General features: G+C 38.6%; 1 long non-coding RNA gene across 4 annotated transcripts in view; it reads right to left on the minus strand.

Annotated features, from left to right (window-relative positions):
- The window catches only part of LOC138164102 (uncharacterized), a 218,656-nt gene that overhangs the window by 145,312 nt on the left and 52,384 nt on the right, over window positions 1-20,960 (minus strand). The gene's annotated exons all lie outside the window — the stretch shown is intronic.

Consider the following 20,960-nt stretch of genomic DNA (forward strand, 5'->3'; position numbering starts at 1 on the left):
TGTCCCTGAATAGACCTGTCAGCATGATAGCTGCTGCACTCCCACTGTGGCTCTCTGAACCATCTCTACTTCTCCTTAGCCTTCCACTCTTAATGTCAGGCTGGGAAGTCCCTGTTTACCTTGCCAAGTACCACAACCATTTTGTCAAGAGAGAAAATAAAAAAAAGTTACCTCCCTGTCCTCACCAGGAGGCTGAGGCAGTCAGAGATTCAGCCCATAAATAGAATCCAAACAATGATTATAGTCATTCCCAGGAGGAAATGGAAAGAGAACTCTGGCTCTCTGATAACCTCTGAGCTCACAGCATAGGCACATGGCTGTACATTAGTGAACCAGACATGCTATACTGTTTCCTTTATGATGCTCTCTTTCTTTCTTTCCCTTTCTGGTTTTCCATTCCACTGCTTGTTGTTGGAAATAGAGCCTTTTATCATTGCTGATGCCTTACAATGCAACTGTGCTCTGAAACCAAACATTCATCCCAGCATGTCAGAGAAACTATTTTAGCCCTGAGATTCACAGAGTACTTGTTAGAGCATGGAGACCCTTCATTTGTATTTTTCACAGGAATAAAATTAAAGAGCCAGTGAGGATTGAAAGGAAAACTTTCCCCCACTTGTACGGTACTTCCTTCCAAAGACAATGCTGGGAGCTAGCACCCCATTCAGAGGGCTGAGGAGTGCTCTAAGGCAGTCAGTCCCATGCTTTTCTTCAGGACTAGCCTCATTCAGGATCCAACTAGAACAGGCCTCACAGATCATCTAGTCCAACCTGGAGGTACCTGAAACATAGATAGATGGAAGTGACTTACCCAAAGGCACACATGGAGTAAGAGACAAAGCTAAAATTTGAACCCAAGTCGTCTGCCCTGTCCAATGTGTCTTATGTACCCCTTGATATTTTTCCTTTGCCTAAGAATGACAGGCAACTTGACATGATGAATAGAGGCTGCCTCAGAGTGAGGGAGACTTGGGATCAGGTCCTGCCTCTGACGCATACTGCCTGGGTGACCCAGGGAAAGTCAGTTAATTTCTAAGTGCCCCTAGGCAACTTTCTAAGACTAGCTTGCAGAATAGTTGTTGATCTGCTTTGGAAGTATGAGTTTATTCATTTATCATTCTGTACTTCAGTGAAATCATAGGTCAGGACCAAAAAGGGGAAAAAAATCAAATATCAATCACTTTATTTTTTTCATATTCACACATCCCACCCCCTGTGTGTAATATTTAATAAAATAGCAACAATCCAGTGAGCCTGACCCCAGGATCCAATGAGCCCAGAGAGAAGAATGAGTCTCCAGATAGCCCAGGAAGGCATGAGATCATTAGTTCAATAAACATTAATTGAACACCTACTTTATTCAAGGTACTTTAGTAGATGTGGGATATTCGAAGATAAATAGGACCCCCATCCCTGGTCCCAAGAAGGTTACAATCTAAAAGAGGATATAAGACAGACACAGAAATAACCATAATGTTACAAATGAAATTCTATGGGAGTTTCTTGGAACAAAGTTCATTTTGTAGACAGGCAATTTAGGGAATGGAAAAGGTGGTGTTTGAGCCTAGTCTTGAAAGAAGACATGATAGCCCCCCCACACACACACACACACCCCACCTACATTGCAAGCTCCATGACAGCAGGGACTGAATTCACCTAGTTCAATGTTAGGTACACAGAAGTCCTTATGAACACAGTACTTGCTAGATGGTTTAGTGGTACAGCAGATTGAGCCTGATCTAAAGTTCTACAAAGATGACTCAAGTTTAAATCCAACTTCAGACACAGCTAGCTCTGGGACGCTTTTAACATCAGCACTGACTGCCTCAGTTTCCTTATCTATATAGGATAACAATAGCACCTACCTCCCGGCATTGTTCAGATTAAATGAAATATTTGTAAAGTGTGCTTTGCAAACCACAAATTGCTATAAAAATGCTAGTTGTTATTATGTTTGTTGAATTGAGTAGCTGAGATTACTATTTCTCTTATCCTGCTCCATTGCCAGTGGCCAAGAATAAGGCTTCCTGTATTTTCTGATACACCCTCACTTTGACTCAGACTTCTTGAGTAATTCCAACCTATTCCCTCTTTCCCATACCTATGTGGAAACTCTGAACCAAGTGACAGTAGATGGCTTGCCTGGGAAAGGACATAATGATCAAGGCTGGGGTGGTGGTTTGGTGATAACAGGCCCTTGACCTCTGTCATCTTCCAGCTCTAACATGCTATGAATCTTTGACACCTCTGAGAGGAGTATCTAACTTCAGGGATCCAGGAAAGGGCAGGGGCTTGACTTGAAGTCAAGCAAGAAAATGACCAGACCAGAACTTCAGTGGGAAAGGGTGTAATGGGACTAAGACTTGAAGATTTCTATTCCATACAGACATCTGCTTTTCTGCCCCCAGCAACAATCCAAGAGGCCTTCAATAGCCTTGAGAATCATAAGCTATTCCTTAGTAAAGAAGAGGAATGTCTGGAAAGAATGTGCCACAGAGGCCCATTTTGACAGGATTGCAACCCCCAGTCACCCCATTCCCTTTAACTTCCAGGCTGACTTTTTTAAAGACACTTTCAACAAGTGAATAATTATCCTGGGCATAGGTGAGAGGTAGAAGTTGGATTCAGTGAGGCATAATCACCTACCAGAGGTGTACATCTGTTGGTTTGGCACATAGACTCCAAAGTAGCATATGGAAGCTTTGCAGTATTTTTTTTCCTCCTGGGTTTTGGGGATTTTTTTGTTTTTTTTTAGTTTTGGTTGTTTTTCTTTGACCTGGTACCTCAGGCAGAAATCTCAACTGAGAAAGCTAAGTAGAAGAGCCCTAAGTGGCTGTCATAAAATGTGACTATAATCTTGTGGCTCTTTCTCTCTTTGAGTCTCTGCTATTGTTAGTTGGGGTCTAATTAGCAGAAGGCAGATAACACAAGGCAGATTCCAGAAATACACAGACACAATTTCTACAAGTTGGCTGCCTCCTCCTTATTATGTTAATAATGAAGACATTCTCATTGTTACCTTTATCAGGGACTGCCTACCTGATAAAGACCAGCTGTATGTGCCATCTATGCTGAATAAACAAAACAAGTAGAGGTGGTAATAGTCTCAGCCCAAATACTCACATTACATCAAACGGGGAGGGGGGGAGAGGGAACCTGAAACAAAATAAGCAAAGAAGATGACAATAGAAACTTTCTTCTATATATGAACAAACTCATTTGCCTACTTGTTTGTTATGTTAATTTGTTTTGATTTTCGTCTTAATTTGTGATTTCATGGTGTGGAGAACTAACAGTATAAAAAAAATCCCTCCATTGACATGACTCTACACTCACCATCCACTCTTCCTAGTAGGACTCTAAATACGGTTCTTAGACTCCTGGGTCCTTGAGAACCTTTCAGGAGGTCCACAAGGTCAATACTATTTTCAAAATAATAAGATGTTGTTTGCCTAGTGAAATACTGTTCACTTTTCTGACTATGTATCTGTGCAAGGATGGAGTTTGTTCATCTAAGTCAACTAAGACAACACATTACAACAAATTGATCTCAGCAGATAAGAGAATCAAGCTGTCTTTTATTAAACCATAAATTAAAGAGATTGAAGGGAAAAATGTAAAATAATCCACTTTTCTCACTTTTTTGTTTTGGGAAATATGGTTACTTTTCTTTTTCTAAATATTATGTTAACACGTAATAGGTTTATTATATTTTACATTAATTAATAAGTAAATATTTTAAATGTATTAGTTCTAATTTCTAACATGGTAGATACCCATAGATATAACCTACATAAAGAAAAGTTCTTTGGAGTCCTCAAAAATTTTTAAGAGTGTGACTGGGTCCTAATATCATTGCTGCTCTGTTCCATAGCTCCCTCTTTGTGTTCAATTAAATCAATTAATCCATCAATAAATATTTGTCGAGCACTTTCTATCAACTCAGTTAAAATACCTACTATGTGCAAGGTCCAAGGGATAAAATGAGCAAAAAGAAAATAGTCTGTACCTTCAAGGAAATTACATGTCTCCCTGCATACAGTCTTTCCCCCTTTCCACTCCATTTGCCAAATATTGGTCATGTTGACTTTCCTAAAGAGGAGTTCTGATGGAAGTGACTCCTTTATTCAAGATGCTTCAGTGGTTCCTAATTTCATTCAATACAAACTCCTCTGTTTGGCATGTAAAACTTTGCACAATCTGTCTTCCCAGATAACTGCAATTTACTCCAGGTCACCTTTGCTCTATGCAAATTGCCTCAATTGCCTTTCCTGATTCCTCCACCCCAGTCCGTGTGTGTGTGTGTGTGTGTGTGTGTGTTGAAAGAGAGAGAGAGAGATTTCATGAATCCTGTATTTCATTGTCTATGAAGTTTTTATCACTCTCTAGCAGAACACAAGCTCTTTAAGGGCAGAAGCTCTCTCATCATCTATAATTGTATCCACAGTAGTTGGCACACAGTAGGCACATATCAAATGCTCATTAATTAATTGATTGATAATGGAGAGCCTACAAGGGTAAAAGATAAAACAAAAGGATAAATTGCAGATTGACAGATTACTATAAAAGGGATAAGGTATAGACCAATCCAGTTGTCATTGGTGAAAGTGGAGAATTTGTCATCTGATTATATGTATATAAATGAGGGGAGGGGAGAGAGGAGGTTATCACTGGTTAATAGAGCTATATTTTCTTTTCAAGGAATATTCCCCCGGTCCACCTACCAATCTTAGCAGCACCACAGGAATCTCCAAGACACCAGAGTCCTTTGGGCTTCAAAAACACAACAGGAAAAAAAAACTGCATCATAGTCTCTATCTTATTAGTCTTATCTTCATTTTTCTTGGGTTCCCTTTTCTAGAATGTGTTGTTGTTCAAAGATAAATAGTTTCAAACAGTGAAGGGATGGCTAAAATGGTGAGGCATTGTAATGACAAGGAGCTATAGACTTGTTTATTGCATCTCTTTTTCTTATCACCTCATTTTTATTTATCAGAGGTTAATTAAGCTCTTTCTATATGTTCTTCATTGTACTAGATGGTAAGTTCATTACAAACATAAATAAAACTTCCCTCAGGGTGCTCACAATCTACCAAGAATTATGAGTATAGAGCACTGGCCCTGGAGTCAGGAGGACCTGAGTTCAAATCCAATCTCAGATACTTGACATTTAGTAGCTGTGTGACCTTGGGCAAGGCAATTAACCCCAATTGCCCTGCCTTACCTCCTCCAAACAAACAAACAAAAAAATGAGTAACAGGATAATACAAATTAAAACACCCAAGCCAGCAGACTTCAAAAGCTTAAAACTGAACTGAGACTTTTGGAATGCTTTATATTTAATAAGCACTTGCTATGTTCAAGGTTAAGTGCTGAGGACACAAAGTTCCTGTCCTTGGAGACTTTATATTATAGTAGAACAAATAAAAATATAAGCAGGTAAGTATAATGTGATAAGTAGGTAGAGGAACACAAATCCCATGAGAGTTCAAAGGAAGGAGAAATCTCTTCCTGATAGGGAGACCCAGAAAGACTTTATGGAGGAGAAAATATTTGAATTGGTCCTTAAAGGATGGCTAATATGTCATCCCTGTCCTCCATCCCACCCTCTGATCTTGCAACACATCCTTCATCTGTAGAATAAACATCTCTTTTCTATGATCATTTGCATTTTTCTATATGTGACTTTAAAAAAAAATCCAACATTGTAACACAGATTTGCAATTGGTTTTAGTGAAGTCAATACAAATAGATCAGCCTTGCCTAGGAGCAAATTTCTTCAGAATAGTTCCCTGCTATGTATTGCATGCCGCTTTTAGATTACTACCTTGGGCAGATGAAGATTGCAAATAGCAAGCTGCCCGATTATAAACAGGAACAAATAAGCAATCACCCTATGAACAGAATGCAAACCCCATCTTCTGAATGGTTTCCCTTGTATTAATTATCTTATGGATGTTGGTGCAGTGCAGTGAAACCTTAACAAAGCCATGTGACTTTCTCCCTTCCAAACCCTCCCAGTCCACAGCAAAACAACTTTTCAATTATACACACAACCACCAAATGGTTCAACTTGGAGGGCAGAGAAAAATAACAGAACACAGAACTTCTGCCCAGGGGCTACGAGTCTGAAAAACACAACTCTTTGCTCCCTTATCCCAGGAGAGGGCGCTCTAGGAGCTCATTAAATTTCAAAATACATTATAGCTTCCTACCCTGGGGAGCACTTCTATACATGACATTTTAGCCTTTAGAAACACTTCACTTTAAAGGTTATTATGAATGAATAACCTTCCATTGAGGGAAGAAATGGAGTATTTGTACTTCAAGTTGCCCAAGAGGCTTCTTGCATTTCCAGCCTTGTCTTATATTATTCCTCTCTTCACCATACAATTTGCCAAACTCTCTCTGCCTTTGCCCATGCTGTTCCCTATACCTAGAATACCTTCCATGGAGGCAGCTTGGTGATGCAGGAGGAATGCAGAACCAGAGGCCTATTATAACTCTACTTTTTAGGAGCATCACAGAATTCCCCAAGGTCAGCCCTGAACACTGTAAGAACCACTTACCACTTGGGAAACCTCTCCATGAGACTCACTTTTCTCAGGGTGTGAAAGGGGGAAGGGGATGCTATATAATCGCTAAGATCCTTTCCAATTCTTAATCTACACAATCTTCTGATCCCTTAGCCTCTTAACTTGCTAAATTCCTACCTATTATTTAAATATGACCCAACTTAAATGCCATCTCTTACATGGGGACTTCTCTAATTCTTTTCCCCAGCATTCCCCTTTACACTTTGATAAGCATTTTATATTCTGTCTAATGAACTCACCATATATCATAGCTATTTCATATAGGGGTCTTAAATTCCTAGGCTGTAAGCTCCATATTTTCTTTTATATCTTCCTCATCCCCTAAAATAGTGCTCAAGTACACAGTGGGTACATAATAAATATTTGTTGATAACAGGGATTCTGATGAACTTGTCACCTCTAGGGTAGCATAGTAGAAAGAGCAATAGACTAGGATTCAGGGGGTCTGAGATCCATAGGATCATAAATTTAAAGCTGAAAAGGACCTTGGTGTCCAAAGCCCTCATTTTATAGGTGAGTGAACTAAGACTTGGAGAATTAAGTGACTTGCCCAGGGTCAACCAGCTAATAAGTGTCTAAGGCAGGATTTGAACCTGTCTTCCCAATTTGAAGTCCAACACTCTACCCATTGTACCATATAGCTACCCTAAGACTAGATCCAGAACTGGACAAGGATGGGATTTGAACCCCAACCTGCTGAGTGCAGAGTACAATGAATGGGCAGCCCACTCCCTTCATCACTCACCAAGTGATCTAATCTTGCTGAAGCTGAGTTCAAATGAAGGCATTTGACTCAATGGTTCTTTCTAGCTGTAATCAATATAGGCATATTATCAACATGTATCATGTGAAGAAGGAAGAAAAAGGAAAAGGAAAAAGAGGAGTAGAAGGAGAGGGTGAAGGAGCAGAAGGAAGGGAACAAAGAAGAAGAAAAAGAGAAGGAGAAGGAATCACATATTCATACTAATACAACTACACACTTACAAAAGGAAGCCAACAGTTCAAATTAAAATCTGGCAGATAATTGATTGTTTAATGATAGTCTTTGATCAGACATTTCGATGAATTAATCAGGGAGTCTAAGTAAATAGGAGCCATCAATTTGCCATGATTTATCTGAAGGCTCTGATATTTTACAAATGAATACAGTTGGAATTAGATTCTTGCAGTAAATAGACAGGTTTGAAATGAATGATAATGAACACTGCTGCAGATGCCATAATCAGCTTATTCCAGTGGTAGATGACAAGTGCAGAGATGTGTCTCAGAAGCACTTCTTAGCACATATACACAGCAATTAACATTATTTTCTTTTGTTAAGGCTGCTCAGTTTGGCACTCAACTCAGCAGTTGCCCTGTGTGCAAAAATCAGAGGAGAATATAAGCAAGTTTTTCTTCTGCTTTTGACCTTAAGAACTAGGAAAACAGGACTCAAAGGAGAAAAGAATTGGTAGTTTATAACCATCAAATATCAGCCTTGGAAATCTAAAACCCAACCTAGAAAGGTGGTGTAGCTGAAGGCAAATCATTGAGCTCAGATTCTATGCATTATTGCTATGCTAGAAGCCTTCTTACAGAGCACTTGGATCAATACGGGGAATGATAGATGGAAAATTTCAAACCAGCTGACTTTGACTTCAAGATATATGAGGAATGTGCCAGCCACCATAAAGCTAAGTCATTAAGTTGGAAACTCATTTAATAGGTGTTTGGGAAAAACAGCAAAAGGATTTGAGACTCCTGCTCATATAACTTTTCTAACACACTAGAGGACTGACCATAGAAGCCTTCCTTTGAATGGGGAAGGTGATTCTATTTACCTCAAATGACATTGAACTTTAAATTGGGAAAAACAAGCTGCTTTCCACAGAAACATCAAATGTCATTAAAAGGTACAGAAAAGTAACAGGCATCTCACTGTTTTAACTTTCTACTTTTAAGATTCTGAACCCCCACCCCTTTCATCCCTGACTTGCTCTGCAGCACAGAAGGTATACATTTAGAGAGTAGAAAGTAGGAAAGAATGTGTTTCTTCAAATATAACTTAGATCTACTATCTGGTTAGGATCTTTGATCATCCTATAAGAAGATGCTCGTTAAGGGGAATACAAGTTCATCTCTAATTTTTACTTTTTGCATCCCAAATGATGGACAGCTGTGAATACCTCTGTTGTTGTTCAGTCATTTCAGTCATGCCCAGACCTTTGCAATGCTATTTTAGGTTTTCTTGGCAAAGATACTGAAGTGGTTTGCTGTTTCCTTCTCCAGTGGATCCAATGGATCCATTTTGTCTGGCAATCAGAAGTTAAGTGACTTGCCCAGGGTCATACAGCTAAGAAGTGTCTGAATCTGGATTTGAACTCAGGTCTTCCTGACTTCAGGCCTAGTGCTCTATGCAGTAGACCAGTAGTCACCTCTACTACATCTAAATCAGAAGCTTTTCAACAAACATTCTTGTCTCTTAAGAACTAGTCTCCAAGGTTTTTAATAAAGGTGACGGTTCTGACTATATGTCATTCATTTTTTTTTCTTTTTCTTAATTCAAAGATGCAGGAAAAACAAAGTTAGAACATTTTGTCCAGTACCTCAGGGGAATATTCTACCCTCTACTTTGGGCATTAGGGAGAATCTGCTCAACTTAGCACAGTTCCTACATAGAATTAGTCCTACCAAGTTCATCACCAAAGGCAGCATTCACTTCCTAATGAGTCCTTGTTTCATTGATCTTTGAGGCACTGATGTTGTGCCAACTGCAAACCCAAATTTTGGGATTCCAGAATATTAAGGCACCCTTTAGAAGTTTAACTGTAGGCCCTACTCCCTTAATCGTTTGCCACACAAAAACAGAATACTAAGGCAAAGAAGAAGTGGCTGAAGCTAACAGACCTATTTGGAATGCTTCCCCAACCAAAGCTTTCAGAATCATTTCACTTAAAAGTTATTCTGAGCATATAACTTTCACTTGAGAGCAGAAAGAGTGTGTTTGCACTATCTCTTCAAACTGTCCAAGTGGCATCTTTCATTTCCAGCCTTGTCCTATGTTATTCCTCTTCTCAGACTATAACACATTACAGGTGCCATGCTAAGAGCTTGACAAGTATTACCTCATTTGATGCTCACCACAGCTCTAAGAGGTAGATGTTATTATTATCCCCATTTCACAGTTGAGAAAACTAAGGCAGAAATTGTTACTTGTCCAGGGTCACACAGTTAGTAAGTGCCTGTGACTGGATTTGAACTCAGGCTTTTGTGACTCCAATCCAAAGAGCCCCCTTTTGACCATGTGGTTAATTGACCAGAGCCAGAATACTGACATTACAGAATGTCGGTAAACATTCCACAATCTCTCCAACGCACTTCCATTATGTATCATCATGACTGTCCCAGAAGCAAGAAGCAGACTTCCTGGCATCTCTATCCAGGGAGATACTGTTAGAGGTACTCTGAGCATGAGCCAGACCTTCCACTACATAGGGAAAGCAAAAATGGTATTAAGGAGAGAATAGACAGGGAAAATGTTAGAATTGAACAAAGAGCATATGGAGGAAATCCATACTGGACACAACAAAATTGTGAGGGCGTAAAGAGATCAGACTACAAGATATCTAAAGGAGGGAAAGATACTGAAGGAGAAAAAAATCTCATACAGAAAAAAAAACATAAAAAATCAACATCAGTAACTACTGACCTATATGCTTAATCTTCCATCTATACAAAATTGTTATAAGAATCATCTATGTGAATGGAGGATTTCTTAAATGCCAATATTAGTAGAAAACAAGCAGGCTTTCAAAAGCAATGTTCAACAATGTACCACATCTTTACCATACCACAATTAATGAAAAAAATATAGGGAATATAAAATCTTACTGTAGTTATTGTTTGTTGATTGTGGAAAAGCATTTGATTTGGGATGGTATAATGATACCACACAGGATCTTTTTTAACAGGATATCTCCATCCATTTTTTGTAAGTTAAATTTGTGATTTCATAGATGTGTAAAGCTCCCAAGGAGAAATTTCCTCAACTTAGCTCAGTTCCTACATAGCATGTCACACCAAGTTCATCACCAAAGGCAGCATTCACTTCCTGATGAGTCCTTGTTTCACTGATCTTTGGAGAATTGTTGTGACAATTGAAAACCCAAATTTTGGAATGCCAGAATTTTGGAATGCAACTTCTCTGCAAATTGTAGTTTTAGAGAGTTGCCTGGAGCAACTAAAGTTTAAGTGACTTGCCCAAGGTCACACAGCTCTGTAGCAGCAAGCACCCCAAGCGTCCTCAGGGTTTGCAGCTACCACAGGTTCTTGGATCTGCTTTGTTAAAGGAAAGCAACTCAAAATGGGTTAACAAGCTTACTTTAATCAGTCAGACATATATCGTTTACCTTGTTCAGGGGAAATAGGTCAGCACCCCGAACTTCAAAGCATACAGGCAGAATTATCAAGACAGAAACAGATCAAGTAGACAGATTTCCAAACTGTCCAACCATTACATCCATACCCAGTCAACATCTGGGTTTCCACATCTGGGTTTTTCAAAGCCGGGGGACTCTCAACAATGGCTTCCCAGAATTCAGATCAAATCACAGAACACTTCTCAAAGTGAGTCCCAAAACAAAGCTACACATCAGGGCTTATATAGCCTTCTCCTGGCTCAGAGAATGTAACAACCTTATTGACTCACTGGCCAATCAAGAAGTATCTACTCAAAAACAAGCCTCCCTCCCCAGGCTTCAGGTGCATTTTAGCCTAGGGGCAGGGAAGATCTTCCAAATTTGCATTCCCATTACAAGCTCTTCTGTGACAGAGGCAAAAATTAAACTCAGATTTTCCTGGTTCCAAGGTTAGCTCTATAAATGGTGCTTCTCCTCTTATCAGAATTACTCAAGATTCCTTGAGAAATACATCACAAATAACTCTACTCAATGACCTTCTAATCATAAACATAAGGCAAGGTATAAAACATAGAGCCATCAAAATTGCTCACCACTATGACAGTGAAGATCTATTGCAGAATACAGTTTGAGGAACAATTTGTTGAACATGATAATATCCTCCAAATGCTCCTATTTGCCGAAGATATTGTATTGATTACATAGGGACATTGCAGGGATTCCTAAAAGATATCTGTAATACTCAAGGAATTTTGGCTTGACCATCACAAAGGAAAGATGAAGTGGATGAATACATCAATTGCTCAGATCACAAACATGTAATTGTATGAACAACATATAAAGCATATCCATCAATCTGTATATCAAGAACAGAGAGTATAGCTAGGCAACGAGTTGACCCCACAGTTGAATAAGAGTAGTAAAGTGGGCTTCATAGTCTTCAGGAAATTGCAAAGTTTCTTTATACATTCCAAGATTTCTCACATTCCAAGATTTCTTACAAAAGCAAAATTTATCTTTTCAATAGGAACAGTATGTAGTTGTTACTATATGGGAATATAAAAGTTATTATCTCACCAGACAATGGAAAGGTATGTAGTAGGTATGAACAGGTTGCTACCAATGAGGGAATTTTGACAAACAAGTAAAATACTTTAAATAATGAATTCAGTGGTAGAAAGAAAAGATGGATTCATCCTGTGGCAAGTGCAAGTAATGACAGACGGGCAGGCAGAGCCTTCTACTGGTCTTCTTATGATGTTAGGAGAATGTGAAGAAGGCTTCCATAATGTTCAGTGGTAGTTCAGTGGATGTTCACCTTGTGGTGAATTATTGGAGGACATGGAAAAGGAACCTGGAAAAATAAAAGTATGTATAGAATGATTTGAGAACTGGAAAAATATAAGCATGTATATAATGCTTTTGCATATATATATATACATGTATGTGTGATTTTACATATACATCATATATAATGATTTTCCATACATTTGTGTGTAACAGTAGCCATCTGTGGGATGGGGAGAGGGGAAGCAAAAGAGGGGGGGAAAAGAAAGTTAAATAAAAAGTTTATTGGGGCAGCCAGGTGGTGCAGTAAGAGTTCTGGCCCCGGCGTCGGGAGACCCAGGATCGGTTCCAGCCTCAGATACTTGGCACCCACACAAAATAACTGGCCATGTAACCTTAAGCGAGTTACTTAACCCCAATTGCTTGTAAAAAAAAATGAAAAGCTTATTGTATATTTAAAAGGAATAGCAAACCGTACATAATAGATTTGCAGTTTCACGTGCAATGATTTTTTTTTTATTCTACAATGTCAGGGAAATACTTGTGTTATTTCATAAGTTAAAATACAATATTTTTTTAAAAAGAAAGAAAAGAGTCATATGGTATGAGCAGACACAGACAAGTTGTGATCTGAATCATTGTAATGGTAATGAGAATTTGAAGATCTTCCCTGTCCCTTAATAAGTCTAAGGGAATTTGAAGATCTTCCCTAAATAGGCTCTTAATAGGCCTAATGTAATCACATGGAATCTGTGGTGGGAGGAGTTTGCTGAACAGGTGGAGCAGGAAATGAGTCAGAGCAGTTAGAGCAGAGAGAGAGAGAGAGAATGTAGGCTAGCAGACAGTTAGGACTGTGAGTATTTATGAGAAGGCAAGAGCAGGGGGAAGGAAGACTTGGTCATGGCAATGCCCTCTGCAGTGTTATTGTGTATAGATTTCTTTGTTTATATGATGAGTTCAACTTTCTGGTGTTGGGATTTGGCTTTCTGGTGTCTGAATAAATGTTTTGTTTCTGTCTTCCACATAGAGAGTCTGTTATATTTTGTGATTCAGAACTATGCCAGCACATTCATAGTTGCCATTGGTGCTGTGAATATTCCCTTGGCAATACAAGCATTGGAAAAAAATTCCACAAGATAAATGTGGAAACAGTTTCTGTACCAATGAGATCACAAATACATTTGAGTATTTGAGATAAATGTTAAACAAGATGAACATGTTAAATCTTATATTATCCAGGGGAGGAATATTTTAGAAAATTATAACTATATTTATTCTATTCCATTCCAGAATACAGAACAGCAGAACAAAATTAACCTCATCTCCCACTTCTGGGTATTCTCAAAATTCCTTCCCCAAGCCTGGAATGTATTCCTTCCTCACTTCAATTGTCATAATTCTTATCTTGCCTTAAGGTTTAGCTAGGGCACCCACTGCCTCTAAGGAATCTTCTCTGATCCTCCACTAACTAGTCTTACCTCCTACAATTATATGTGTATATGTGAATATATGTGTGTGTGTGTGTGTATGTGTAATGGGAATGCAAATTTGGAAGATCTTCCCTGCCCCTAGGCTAAAGTGTACCTGGAGCCTGGGGTGGGAGGCTTGTTTTTCAGTAGATACTTCTTGATTGGCCAGTGAGTCAATAACGTTGTTACATTCTCTGGCCAGGAGAAGGCTATATAAGCCCTGATGTGTAGCTTTGTTTTGGGGGCTCACTTTGAGAAGTGTTCTGTGATTTGATCTGTATTCTGGGAAGCCATTGTCCAGGGCCCCCCCAGCTTTGAAAAACCCAGATGTGGAAACCCAGATGTTGACTGGGTATGGATATAATGGCTGGACAGTTTGGAAAGCTGTCTACTTGATCTGTTTCTGTCTTGATAATTCTGCCTGTATGCTTTGAAGTTCGGGGTGCTGACCTATTTCCCCTGAACAAGATAAACGATATATGTCTGACTGATTAAAGTAAGCTTGTTAACCCATTTTGAGTTGCTTTCCTTTAACAAAGCAGATCCAAGAACCTGTGTGAGCAGGCACCCTGGGGACACTGGGGTGCTTGCCGCTACAATATGTATGTATGTATTCTGTGTATCTATGTATGTACACACACAAATATACACATACATATACAATAAAGAGTCAAACTGGCATCATGAGAAGAGAGCCATTCTCAAAGACAAGGAGATATGGGTCCAAGTCTCACCTCTGACACCTACCAGCTCAGTGACCCTGAGAAGGTCACAGCATCTTGGTGTTCTAAACAACTCTATAAGAAAATAACTTACAGACAAGACATGACCTGCTTTGACAGAGGTAGTTTCCTCACATTGGGGTTCCCCATACTAATGAAAACTCAGGTCCAGTCCCTATTTCTAACACTTATCTGTGTACATGGCATATGCCTGCAACAGAAGGTAAAATCTTTGAGAGTAAGAATTGTTTCACTTTTGCTTTCTGTGCCTAGCTTAGCATAGTGCATCATATGGTAAGGGCTTAACAAATGTCTGCTGAATTAAATGGATGTAGTAATATTCCTTCAACAGTAATGCCTTCTTACATTTGTATCCTGTCTTATGGTTTTAAAATGTTTTCTCATCAATTATCTTTTAATATGAAAAAATAAATATTACATAATATCATTAATAATCATCATCATTAACATGAATAATTCTTGATATTAACCTATATATAATGACTGCAGTAACAAAATTAGTGCCTCTAACAGCAATATGATAATAGATGCTAAATGGTTTATGCCAGTCTTAGAAGCAAAGACCTGAAAGATTTGGAAGAAGACCAGGTGCAGAAGAAAATGGCCTTAGCTGTTAAGATAAACTAGAAAGAAGTAGCCAGATGAACTTAGAATATCTAATCAGGGCCCTCAAGGAGTATTCAAAAATATACGTGTTTTCTTTTTATTAAGAAGTTGTTATCTTGAACACTGACATCATAAAACAGTGAATTAACTGTTCTCTTCGACAGATTTTTGTTTTGTTTTCACACAAGGTTAAATACAGAGTATCCCAAAAATCTTGGATCAATTTTAAATTTTAATAGTTTTTGTTGTTAGTCATTAATTTGGGTCATGTCCAACTCTTTGTGACTCCATTTGGGGTTTTCTTGGCAAAGATTCTAAGGGTGGTTTGCCCTTTTCTTCTCCAACTCATTTTACAGATGAGGAAACTGAGGAAAACAGAGTTAAGTGACTTGACAGCTAGTAAGTGTCCAAGGTCAGATTTGAACTCGGGAAGATAAGTCTTCCAGTATCCCACTGTGCTATCTAGCTTCTGTTTTGATAGCTTAAAACTTCATAAGACTTTTGGGACACATTGTATTAATACTAATAAATAACAATATTAAATAAATATTGTTCTAAATATTATTTAAAACCCATGACGGGGACAGAGAGAGATATCCCACAGATATGGTCTTTGTTTAAAAAAAAATCATCCTATGGATTATTTCTTGTCATAAGAATCAAAGTGCTGCTGTATTTCCACAAAAAGAGCTGGCTGCAATGAGAACTGGGCCAGAAATCGTCTGCTTTTCGCAAGGCTAACCCTAGAGAGTTCTCACTTTCAAATGCAAGCAGGGGCCCCTTTGAGATCTGGGCTGAAATTCAAAACCATTTTCCCTTGTTCCCTATCCCTGAGCTTTAGAGAGGCTAAATTCTGAACTTAGGAGACTACAAGGAACTTCCCATTCTGAATGTTTGAAAGTGATTCGGAAACAAGCAGACCACTTTTTTAATGTCAAAAGTAACTGTAAATCATGCTTCTTTTACCCCCAAATGACAGAACCTGAACAAATCAAAAGTTCTTGCATCTCACATAGAAAATAACCCATGGGTTTTCTTAAAGGAAGAAATTATGTACCTGCCTATACAGTGCAATAAATGTCCTTTTTAAAATGAAGTAATTTCTGAACTCCTCAGCCCAAGACTTATGATTAAAGTGACAGCACTGATATTAAAATTTAATGTACTCAATATTGTCACATAACAATAAATCAACTGGTAAAAATCTGTAATATCTTTTTTTTCCTTCTTCCTTTCACTAAAAAGAGTTACAGTGCTTTAATTTGAATGGATGTTGAGTTACGATTAAGGAGCAGGTTATTGATATTGAAATGTTTGAATTTGTGTCTCCACAGCAATCAGATCAAGTTGCATGAGGCGGTTTATATAATAATATGGAACGTACAGCTCTATCTATCAGTGTCAACGAGTATTCTCTTCTTTTATTAGTACAATAGGATATAAAGATGACAAGTTTGAAAGCAGAAATAATGACCCAGCAAGAGCCTGGCATACTCCAATTCCTTTTGCTTCATGTCCTCAATAACTTTTCCTCTTGACCTTGTGGTCAGGGATTTGCAGGCTGGGCTCTATGTTTCTCAGGACAAAACAGAAGTTTTGAAGCACAGGGCAAAAATTCAGTTTTAATGATGAACTGAATAGTCTATAAAACAGGGACTGGCCCAGAGAGATGTCATTGTAAAGGAGATAGATCCCTGGCCTTCAGGGAGAGCTATGTTTGAATCTCACCTCAGACATTTCCTAGTTCTAAGATCCTGGGCAAGTCACAACTTCTCTGAGCCTCGATTTCCCCATCTATAAAATGGGGATAATAATCACACCTACATCCTAGAATTGGGCAGCTGGGTAATACAATGGATAGAGCACTGCACCTGGAGTCAGGACAACCTGGGTTCAAATCTGTTCTCAGCCACTTGCAACCTGCACAAGTCACGTAAGCCTGCTTGCCTCCGTTTCCTCATCTGTGAAGTGAGTTGAAGAAGGAAATGTAAAACCACTCTAGGACCTTTGCCAAGAAAATCCCAAATGAGGTCACAAAGAGTCAGACACAACTAAAACCACTAGACAGCAACCTCCCAATATTGTTGTGAGAACCAAATGAGATAAGCAGGTAAAGTATGTTTCAAACCTTAAAAGCATTATATGCAAATGACATTATTATCATGTTTGAATATCTTGAGAATACTGGTAACCATGATCTAGGTCTTCTACTTTCCCTTCCCTATCTTTGGGGACCATTTAATGTATTATCCCAAATCCGTGCCCTTTAACGCCAACGCTCTCTGACAGCTTGCTGATGTCTTAACTCAATGACTGATGGGGAGCCTCGCTACTAAGTAGAGACTGGCCAAGGATTGCTATTGAGATGTTACATGTCACAGTGTTCCTGGGACAGAGTGCTGAAGGGAACACTACATGTCATAGTCATAAAATTCTTTTCTAAGATCTTTATTTTTTTGTATATGTTTGGGCATATATAGAGTAAATTACAGGGCAACAGGATATCGTAGAAAGAATAGTAACTCTGGAGTCGGAGCTTGTTTAGTCACTTTTCAGTCACATCCAGCTCTTTGTGACCCCATTTGGGGTTTTCTGGGAAAAGATACTAGAGTGGTTTGCCATTTCCTTCTCCAGCTCATTTTACAGATGAGAAAATTGAGGTAAATAGAGTTAAGTGACTTGTCCACACTTAGTAAGTGTCTGAGGCCAGATTTGAACTCAGAAAGATGAGTCTTCCTGACTTCAGGTCTAGCACTCTATCCACTGTGAAACCTAACTGCCTGGATTCAAATCCTCCCTCTGACATTTACTACACATGTGACTTCTGGCTTTTGTTTCATCTCCATGTCTCAGTTTGCTCATCTGTAAAATGGAATGGTTGAACTTATTAACCTCTGAGTTGCCTTCTAAGAATAAATCAATGTTTCTTGGATCCTCTAATTTTTTTATAGTGAACCCAAACCAAGACATTGAGATCTCTGGATTTCAGATTTACTGCACTGCATTCCTTATAGAGGACAAGGATAAGAAGGAACAAATAAAGCATAAACTTACTCCAGTTCTAATTCCACCATACACTATGTGCCAACATCTGACAACTCACCTACAGAAGAGAATTGGCCAGGGAGCTGGTGGGAGTGGAGAAGAAAGAAGGTTGGAATCTTTTCAATAAGACATATTCCTGGAAACCAAAACCTTCTCATCCTTCCCTTCATCTGTTCTCTGACTGAAACCCAGCAATGATTTACTGTAGAACCCAACCTTCCATCAAAGGAAGAATTTAAAAACAGCAGCTTTGCCAAGCAGGCTGATTTGTTAGCAAAAGATCCATCATCATGGCAGACAGAAATACAGTGGAGATTATAACCCACATGGTAAATGGGAACAGTTTCCCAGGGTGGGAGAGAGGAGGTGGAGCTGGAAGATGATGGATGGGATGAAAAAGATAAAGTTTCTTTTGTGGAGATGTTACATTGCCTTTAAGTAGAAAAACTGATTTATTTCCCAGACCATATGGCATACAAGGCTGTGTTCTGAAGGCCACTCTACCAATCAGATTACATTCAGGGAAGTAACCTCTAGGGACTTTTAGGTGGAGAAAAGATTCTAATACGATCCCCAGCCAAGTGCATCAATGGCTAAAGTACATGAGATGTTGGATTCTCAGAAAAGTATATCAGGAGTGCACAACTGAAACAAAGCTTTCCAGAAGAACTGAAGCAGATACACTTCATGCTGTTGGTGGTCTCTCCTTTCTGGATCATTGACAGGTCATCAGCAAGCCAACAAATTTGATGAGAATTCTATACTTCCTGTAATTCTCGTGTGTGTGTGTATGTGTGTCCTAAATACTCACTAAGAGAGGTCTGAAGTAAAAGCAAACTAGATTAATTTGTTCTCCCTACCCTCATAAACATTGTGAGTGAAATTAGGCTAAAATTTATATTAAGGATAGCCTTCAGGAGGAAAGATAGCAGTCAACTTTAAAATTACAACTTTAGAAATACAGACTTAAAGCGAAAAAGGACCTTTAAGATCATCTAGTCCAACTGTCTCATCTTACAGAGGAGGCAACTGAGACCTACTGAGATTTAATGACTTGACTATAGTCAAGTCATCATAGTATTGAGTGGAAGATCTGAGATTCAAACCCCAGCCATTTGACTACAAATTCAGTTCTCTTTCTAATTCCAAAATCAATCTGCTTTGGATTCCCAGTAAAAGTTTATTTAATGAATGAATGAATAAATGAGCTTCAAAATTTTACAGAAAACATTAATAATAATCTTGCATACCCTTCAGTTCTTATCCCTCAGACAATATTCACTCTTTTTATATTTGTATAAATCAGGCCCTCTCAAAGCACTCAGGACTACTTAAACCCTTAACTGCCCAACACAAAGAGAAAAACAGAACTCTTAAGAAAATAAATACCTTACAATTCAATTCCTCTTTGCATTTGATCCCTTTCTCTGGCAGATCCTTAAGGAAGTTTGAGAGGATGCGGCAATCAGTAAAGAGAAAGATGGCTACAACCATTATCTTGCCTTCATTCATTGTGAGAATAAAAATTGTATAAAGAACATCCCTGCTAACTTTCTATGAATAGCAATCAAAAACTACCTCCTCCATGATCTTGTGAGGCCCCTGTTTCAGAAAATCATAGAAGCATAGAATTGGAAGGTATTTAAATAGTTTTATGGTCTAACTCATACATAAAAGAGATCCTCGTTATAACACAAGTCAATCTCTGTTCATGCACACCATAATAATCTGTCATGCACTCATTTTCTAAACTGTACACATGTAACTCTGTATCATGAAGGCAGATCTTTCCTCCACATTTTCTGGTTCCCACTCAAACTTGAGATCTGTAAGGGCTGAACTCAAAGGTTTGAGAGAAAATGTTAGTAATATCATTAATAATGGTCCTGAGCAAGGACCTATCACCAATCTATTACAAATCAATCCAATCTGTATTTTTAAAGATATACATTAAACTAATTGGTGATAGATTCCAAATCCATGCCAAATGACCACACAAATCCTGCCAGGCCATAGAGCCACATTAGAAAGAGAAATATGGAAAAAAGAATGGAAGGGACTTACTACCCTCGACCCCACCAATCTCTCTGTCTCTCTCCCTGTCTTGTTTTACTGGATACTTGTAGGGTTCAGAACAACAATGTGTCACTTAGAAAAGTGCTAAATGCACTTGAGGGACCCTACACAAGCCCAAGTCAGAGTAACATGCCTACAACAAAAGTTTGTGGAACCTTGAACACTCACTCATCTTGTTCTAGTGAAACTGGAGTTTTTGTATCCAAGCATAAAACTTTACATTTATCTCTATTGAATTTCATCTTCTTAGATCTAGCCCAATAATGTTCTGACCTATTCGGAGCTTTGTGTATCCTGACTCCACTATTCATAATGTTAGTTATCTCTCCCAGGATTGTGTCATCTGAGAATTGAATGAGCTTATCACCTATGCCTTTATTTATGTCATCAATAAATTAGATAGCATATGACCAAGCATGGACTTCCATTGGAGATCTCTTGACAGACTGACTTGAACTAATAGTAACTTCTTTCTGACTCTGGGCATCCTACCAGTTTTGAATATATATAATTCTATTATCATCTAGAGCATATATCTCCATCTTCACCACAAGCTTAATATCAGTAATTTGATTAAAAACTTTGCTAAAATGTTGGAAAACTCTATCTATAGCACTTCTTTCATCTGTGAATTTAGTAACCCCATTGACAGAAACAGAAAAAAATAAAAAAGAAGGAAGGAAAGGAAAAGAAAGGAAGGGAAGGGAAGGGAAGGGAAGGGAAGGGAAGGGAAGGGAAGGG

This window comes from Petaurus breviceps, unplaced genomic scaffold (genome assembly GCF_028583685.1).
Source record: "Petaurus breviceps papuanus isolate PSGF00001 unplaced genomic scaffold, PetGlider_PUasm1.0 189, whole genome shotgun sequence".
In the NCBI taxonomy this organism is placed as follows: Eukaryota; Metazoa; Chordata; class Mammalia; order Diprotodontia; family Petauridae; genus Petaurus; species Petaurus breviceps.